The 7,401-nt window shown below is 42.0% G+C and overlaps 1 protein-coding gene across 1 annotated transcript in view; it reads right to left on the bottom strand.

Moving 5' to 3' along the window:
* Positions 1–6,901, bottom strand: part of LNPK (lunapark, ER junction formation factor) — a 60,017-nt gene extending 53,116 nt beyond the window's left edge. The window contains exon 1 of the mRNA XM_015814969.1: positions 6,801–6,901. The gene's annotated coding sequence lies outside the window, so the exon portion shown is untranslated. The remainder of the gene's footprint in view (positions 1–6,800) is intronic.
* Between the last annotated feature and the right edge of the window lie 500 nt (positions 6,902–7,401).

The following is a 7,401-nucleotide window of genomic DNA, read 5'->3' on the forward strand; positions in this document are numbered from 1 at the left end:
TTCTTTAATTAATACTAGATAAATAAAAATAAAACATTTACTACCAATTAGATGACTATCATTAGCAACTGCAGTTTTGAATGGAGAGTCTAAAAGCTGATTAATATTTCACTAGAATTTCAATGTGAATATTATGAACTTCATTCAAATCCCCAAAAGGCATTATTGAAATTAAAGACCTCCATCCGTGCAAATATGGCATAAGATGCAACAACAATGCAAATTAACTTGGTTACCCCCCCCCCCAAAAAAATTTTTTAATGGCATTACAGTTTCTTGGCATAATAATCAAGAATATCTGGGGCAGAAACAAAAGCAAATTTGCTTCTGCTGTCAAGAGGAAAGTACACCGTTTTCAGCAATTTCTCTCTCACTCACTGCAACTCCCTACATTCTCATCTGTTCCAAAGATTCAGATCCTTGTAGAGATATGCGAGAGGAGCCTTGGGAGAATCTGCAGGGAAATCACTGAAAATTCCAGCTGACAGATGCCTTCAACAACAGGAAAAAAATCAAGTGAGGGTACATCTTTAGAATACCCATAATGCAAGTTATGGAATAGATCTTATGAACTGAGCAATGTTACTGCAAGCTGAACAGCAAACAGTGTGTGTGTGTGTGTCTGTCTGTCTGTCTGTGTCTATAAGATCTGAGCAATTTACAGCCCCCAAGGCACCTCCAGCCCTTTGGCTGTCCCTGTTCAGCCTGTGTGAGGTCAATCAGAAATTGGAAATCAAATGTAAATAAGAATGCCACAGGATTGGGTCCAGCTTTATGCAATCCCCTTGCGCTCTTTCAGTCAGCTGGTGGCTGCAGGAAGTGAGGAAAGGGCTTCTCTGCACCTTCACAGCGCTCACCCCTCACCTAGAGCAGCCTGAGGAGGCAGTGTTGGCGGGCATCATATGCGGGGACCTGGGCTTGGCCACCCACTACACTTCAGTCAAATCGTGGTCTTGCAGGCGAGCAGGCCGAGCACACCCAAGAGCTAGCAAGTGAGCAGGAACATGGCAGCCATAGCGGAAGAGTGGCGGCTGGGCCTGGCTGGTCTGAGGTGAGGTGAGGCTCCTCACTCCCTCCTCCCTGAACATGTCAGTGCTAGCAGTCAAAGTCACCAAGAAGAAGCTCAACTCCAAACATGACAGGGACCACCAACAAGATCTCCGACAAAGAGCAACAAGAAGCCTATTGGTTTCACAACAGTCCCAGTTCTCATGTGACCCCTTGGGAAAATTAATTGCCCAGCCCAACATATATAATCACCTAGACACTTTAGTCAGTGAACTCAATGGTACTTAACTTGAGTAAACATGAAAGCATCTGAAGTCCCTCATTCACACCTCAGAAGTATAAAACATTTAAAACCTCTATTTCTTTTTTCATCTCAAAGGAACGAAAAATACAGATAGGCTTAAAAAGGAAACCAATATTTCTATTAATTCTACTATAAGTTTGGGCCTTCTCCAGTATTACCGGTAATTCTATATCTTCTGAATGTTATAGATTAATAAACTTTATTAAACAGCTGTTGAAAATCCAAAAACTGAAAGTATAACCAATCAATTCAATTTATTAAATGAAACTTGGGATTACTGGATATCAAAGAAACATCGTCAGTTCATCAGTTACAATTCAGTTATACAGAAATTTTAGTTAACCATCTAAGAAAAATGTAATACACTCAGTGAAATGATAAAAAAAAATATCAAAGAGCGAGGTCAAGGAAGAACTGGAGGATTTTAAGAAATGATTCACTTTAATGGAGTTAGGTATAGAAGAAAAAAGTGGAAAATTAAAATAAGTTTCACCGTTAAGGCTTCTTGTCACAACAAAGAATCCATAAAGTTAAAAATGTAGCATTCATACATACATACACATGTTAAAAGTGCAGAATCGTGAAAAGCTTGACTTAAGAAGAGAGAATAAAAAACTAATGTAGAAGTTGCTTTCTTGAGAGAATAAAAATAAAAACTGAGAAAGTTAAAAAAAAAAGTGATCTTTCTATGCAGTAGTGGGCTGCTATTTGCTGGCTTGATGTGATGGAAATAACTTGGTTTCTTTTGGTTAAAGGGACAGAAAAAAGAGATGAATTTCCCAACAGAGCAGAAGGCTGTGTTTTCCCTCTTCTCATTTATTGACTCTGGTTGTGAAAAGGTCGCAAACAGTGATCAAATGACCTTGGGACACAGCAGCAGTCATAAGTATGAACCAGTTGCCAAGCATCTGAATTTTGATCATGTGACCACAGAGATGCTGCAAAGGTTGTAACTGTGAAAATCAGTCATAAGTCACATTTTTCAGTACCATTGCAAGTTTGAACAGTCATTAAATGAACTGTTGTAAGTTGAGGACTACCCGTATTCCAATGTCTCAGGATTTAGTCTGCCTTCAAAATAAAAAAGATCCGTCTGTATGTATGATATGCATACGTGTGTGTGCAATAGCCGAGTCCCAATCTGGTTAGATTTATATATAAATTTATATATATATATAACCAGCTGCTGTTTCCCTGTGATCAGAGACATCAGTAATAATTTACTATATTTCTATGCTGCCCAACTCCCAATGATTCTTCCCACTAGATCAGGGGTGTCAAACTGCCGGCACACGGGTGGGTTGCATCATGCGAAGGCCGCGCCCACCCCAGGTCCGGCAATGCAAAAAAAGTTGTGATACGTCGCGACATGTCACCTGACGCGGTGAGTTTGACACCCATGCACTAAATCATAGGAGAGCTGTTATAAAGAAATGAAAAAGTCTTCAGCCCAAAGTACTTGGGGACATATTGGTTATAAATGGGAAAGAATTCAGTTGCTGGAATTTTGGGAACTTCTTCCCATTTACCTCAACAAATCTAACTAAAGAGAACTCTATGAGAATCATGCATGGACGCATGCGTCCTCGCTCGCACACATAAAATACACAAGACACACTTATCATCTTCCTTTTTGGCTTAAATAGTAAAGCTCAAATTAGCATAATACTTGGTGATTACTTTTTTCCCTGCAGCAACGTCTGCAATCTTACAAGTTAATCAGATGATGGAAAGTATTAAGGAGTTAACCAGAAGAAAGCAAATGTTTGCAGAAGCTTTTGGGAGTGTCTTGCTTGAATCCTAATCATTAAAAACTTCTTCATGCTTCTGCTAACCTGGAATGGGACCTTCAACATTTACCAACAAGCACAAGCAGTTCCTGATCATTTCATTTGCTGCTGAAACATAGCCAACCTATAGTAATATACAGCAGGCCAAGAATTGCCCACAGTCTGCAATTTACATGGCCACAATTTTACCACAATAATGTACAACACAACAGAGAAAACCAGGCTGCAGCCAGAAGTTCTTTCCACAAAAAGGATTACAAGCCTTTTTGTACTGAGCTACAAATGATTGCCTCACTTCCTAATTCTTGAAGTTTAAGTAGCTCTTGTGGTATCATGAGAAAAAGATTTTAAGAAAAAGAATTTAAGGGCAAAAAGAATGAGCTATTTCATAATATCCTAATACATGAAAACAAGTACGGTATTAGTAAAGAAAAGTAAATGGTAAAAGGGTATATTATAAAAAAAATGAAAGAATATACAGTATGTTCAGCATTTTATTTAGTTAATAGCTTTTTCTCCAAGCAAGAACAAAAGATTTAGTTTTCTTCCCTTCAATTGTGTCCAATTTTCAGAGACTACATGGACAAGTCCCTGCAGTTTTCTTGGCAAGTTTTCATTTTTCAGAAGTTGTTTGCCACTGCCTATTTCCTAAGACTGAGACAGAGTAACTGGCCCAAGGTCACCCAGCTGTTTTTGTGCCTAAGGCAGGACTATAACTCACAGTTTCCTGGTTTCTAGCCTCATGCCTTAACCACTGCTGTATACCAAACTGACTCTGAGCAGATCTGTCTATTTACAACTGCTTTGAAAGAGGTAATTTATATTTTCTTTTTATCTTTTTTTCTTTCTTTTCTGTGTTTAGTTTTATTCCTTTTTTGCACTTTTAGCTTTCTCTTTGATTTCTTTCTCTTTCTTTCCTTTATTTATCTCCTGCCTTTATTATTTTTATAAATAATTCAAAGAGATAAACATTCCTAACATTCCTCCCTATTCCTACTTTCCTTACAACATCCTGTGAAGTGGGTGGGGCTGAAAGAGAGTGACTCACCCAAAATCAACCTGATGGCTTTCATGTGTAAGACAGGACTAGAATTAATGGTAAGCTGCCCAGAGTTACACTGTGGTAAGATGGGCAGCGAATACATTTTATAAATAAATAAACTCATAGTTTTCTGATTTCTAGCATGGTATCTTAACCCAGCACTCCTCAAGCTTTGTGGCTTGGTGGCCCGGTTGGGGGGAGATAGGGAAACTGGGCCACGTGGCCTATTTGGAATTGGGCTGGGAACAAACTTTTTAGCCCTATGCTGTCTTTGCATCATGCTAATCACATATTCAGTCTCCCTCAAAAGGCCTAGGCATCTGAAGTCATTTAGGCCCAGTAGTCGATATCAGAGGTCCTCAACCTTTTGGTCACCAGGGACTAGTTCCGTGGAGAGAGGATTTTCTGCAGACCAGAGAGTGCTTGGTTTTGTGTGCTGCCTGCATCTTATGGATGGGGCTTCGCTTGTTTGTGCAGCCCAGTTGCTGGCATGCCGCGGCCCGGTACTGGTCCATGGACCAGGGGTTGGGGACCCCAGTCTATACCTTTAAGAACTAAGTAACATTTCCCCACCTGAGATTTGTGGAGTTCAATTCCCACAGCATTACTAACTACGACCATGCTGGCTGGAGAATTCTGGAAATCTGCATATGTTGAAGTTGCCTCGTTGAGAAATACTGAATTAGAGAAAATAGCTAATATCTACTGAGCTTAACTCTAAACAAGGCTCATTAAAACATGGTTTACACACACACAAAAATAAAAGATCAGCCCTGGGTGATGTTTCTATTAAGTATCAATTTATTGTCATATTTTATCATGCAAACAAAAAAAATTCTACTTTGGAACTAAAGGCTATTGGAAGAGAGTGGAGATAATTGTTTTAACATCTCAGAGCATGCATCACTGTGTTCAAGTTACACCACTTTCAGTTTTTACCTACTCAAGAAACAACTCAGTTTCAGCAACAACTCAAGAAACAACTATATTTACCTAATCAAGAAACAACTACTGAGATACTGGAAAAATGTGTTAACAGTTAAATCATTGTCAAACCACAACTCCTCCAAATATTTTGGCTAGATAATAAATGGTGAACTAGATAAATGACTAATGCAAAGAAGCAATGACTGATGAATATGCCTTTAACTGAGCAATCTAAATTACTAACTTCACTAGAAAGCTGAAAGGTAGGATGGATCGTTTTATTTAGTTTCTTCTCTTCCCATTGCCTCATTTCCCAAGTGGATCAGAAGATAAAGTATATAACTTTCTGAGCTCAAGACCTTTATTCCCTATTTTGGGATGGAAGTGATGGGAGAGTAGAATAGAAGAACTTGGTTTGAAACTTCCCTGTCATAGCCCCCCCCCCTTCCTTTTTATTGTCTTAACAGAGAAGCAACAGCTGCAGACATTTACATTGAAGAGCCTAACTTCTCTGTATGGCAGAGAGTGCCTTGCCATCTCAGGAGCTACAGGATTATAGTCAGAATAGTTTAATTCTGAACTGTTAAACTCCAAAGGAGAAACATAGTGTCTGGACTGGATTGCTAAATATTTCCAAATACTGAAAAGCAATGAGGTTCTGCGTGTTTATGTCCTAAGTGGAACCTCAATTATGTAGTGTGACCAAAAATGAAATTCTGACAACAGATTCTGTAGTACATAATGTTAAAGAAAAAAAGGATAATATTTACACCTTCCAAGGCAGAAATCAATACTTCCCTTTCTCCACTGCAATTGGTATCTCCACCCCCACCCCCACCTTAAGAAAAAAAAACCTAAATTATACATGGCTGCAATAATCTGCATTTTTACAGACTCTTGCAGAAGGTTGACAGTAATGAAATTCTAAAAAAAACAACCCAGAGTTACTTTGCTCCTATTTAATTTCAACAAAACTAGATGAAATTTCGCAAACAGGCAAGACAAGAGGCCACTCACCATGCATACTTTCCCACAATGAACTATTTGACTTCTCCCCTTTGCTTTTCCTAACAACTTTACCTAAGATGTATCTGTGGTATAACTCAGAAATCCATTTACATTTTTAACTCTTACACTAAGGCTTTATACGCCCATATCTGAGTACATAGCCACATACAGGACCATTGATTGACAGGAGGGGGATTAATTTAATATAATATCTACGGGGGGGGAGGGGGGGACACAAGATGGAAAAGTGCTAGTTTCAGCTTAAAAATGCAACCCAGGCATCTTAGTCACTCTCTTGAGGCCTATATATTTTATTATTGCCTGTTCACCGCCCTGAGTCCCGTAAGGGAGATAGGGCGGTATATAAATTTAAATAATAAATAAATAAATATTCCAAAAGGCTAGACTAGGTGCATCAAGCATGCCCCAGCTGAGCGCCTAAAATAGGAGCACATGCTTGTCTCCTCTCCCCTCCGCCCATCCCCTCAATGGTTACTGCGGCAGCCTCCGCAGGGAAAGCTTCGTGCCACTCGTACCCCCTGGCATCCCACGCAGGGGGCATCGACAGCCTCTGCCCGGCTCTCCCAACCGGACCCACAGCAGCCTGTCACAAAAGGAAATGCAGGACGGGGTGGACAGCGGGGAACGGCCAAGACCAGCGGGCTACAATAAGGGCCAGGGCGGGCAAGCAAGCTGCTCCGACTCCGGCACAGCCACTCACCTCCCTCGCTTCTCCCTCGCGTTAAACTTAAAAGAGCCCCGGGCAGGTGTCCCTCTGGGCGATGCTAAACCGCAATTGCCTCCCTTTCCCGTCGCTCCTTCTCTAAAGTTTTTTTTTCCCCTTTTATTTTAATCGCCAGTCGCCCGCCGGCCAGTAGGCGCACACGCCTCCCTCTCCTGCCCCCCCCCCCCCCCCCCCCCCCCCCCCCCCCCCCCCCCCCCCCCCCCCCCCCCCCCCCCCCCCCCGTGGAAACGCACCTTCCCCGCCCCACCGCGACTTCCTTCCGACGCGCTTCGGCCGCGCTGCTCGACGTGAGACGAGGAAAAGAAGGTTACTTCCCACCCCCTCCCGTCGAACTTCCTTCGTGCCTCTCTCAGTCCAAGGAACGACGGGAGGAGGCTGGCGACGCTCGCGGTGCGGCCATTCTGGAAAAGGGCAAGGCCGCCGGAGAGGCGGTTGTGACGCAAGACCGGCGCCGTGCGCTCCGCGGCCATCTTGGAAGAGGACGAGTCGGTCGGCGTTTGTTACGTTGTTTGCGTTGAGTATTCGTCCGCTGTTCCGCTACGGCGGGCTTTCAAGTACAATTGTAAGAAGAGACGGT

The sequence above is a fragment of the Protobothrops mucrosquamatus genome, unplaced genomic scaffold (assembly GCF_001527695.2).
Source record: "Protobothrops mucrosquamatus isolate PMUCROS unplaced genomic scaffold, P.Mucros_1.0 scaffold301, whole genome shotgun sequence".
Classification (NCBI taxonomy): Eukaryota; Metazoa; Chordata; class Lepidosauria; order Squamata; family Viperidae; genus Protobothrops; species Protobothrops mucrosquamatus.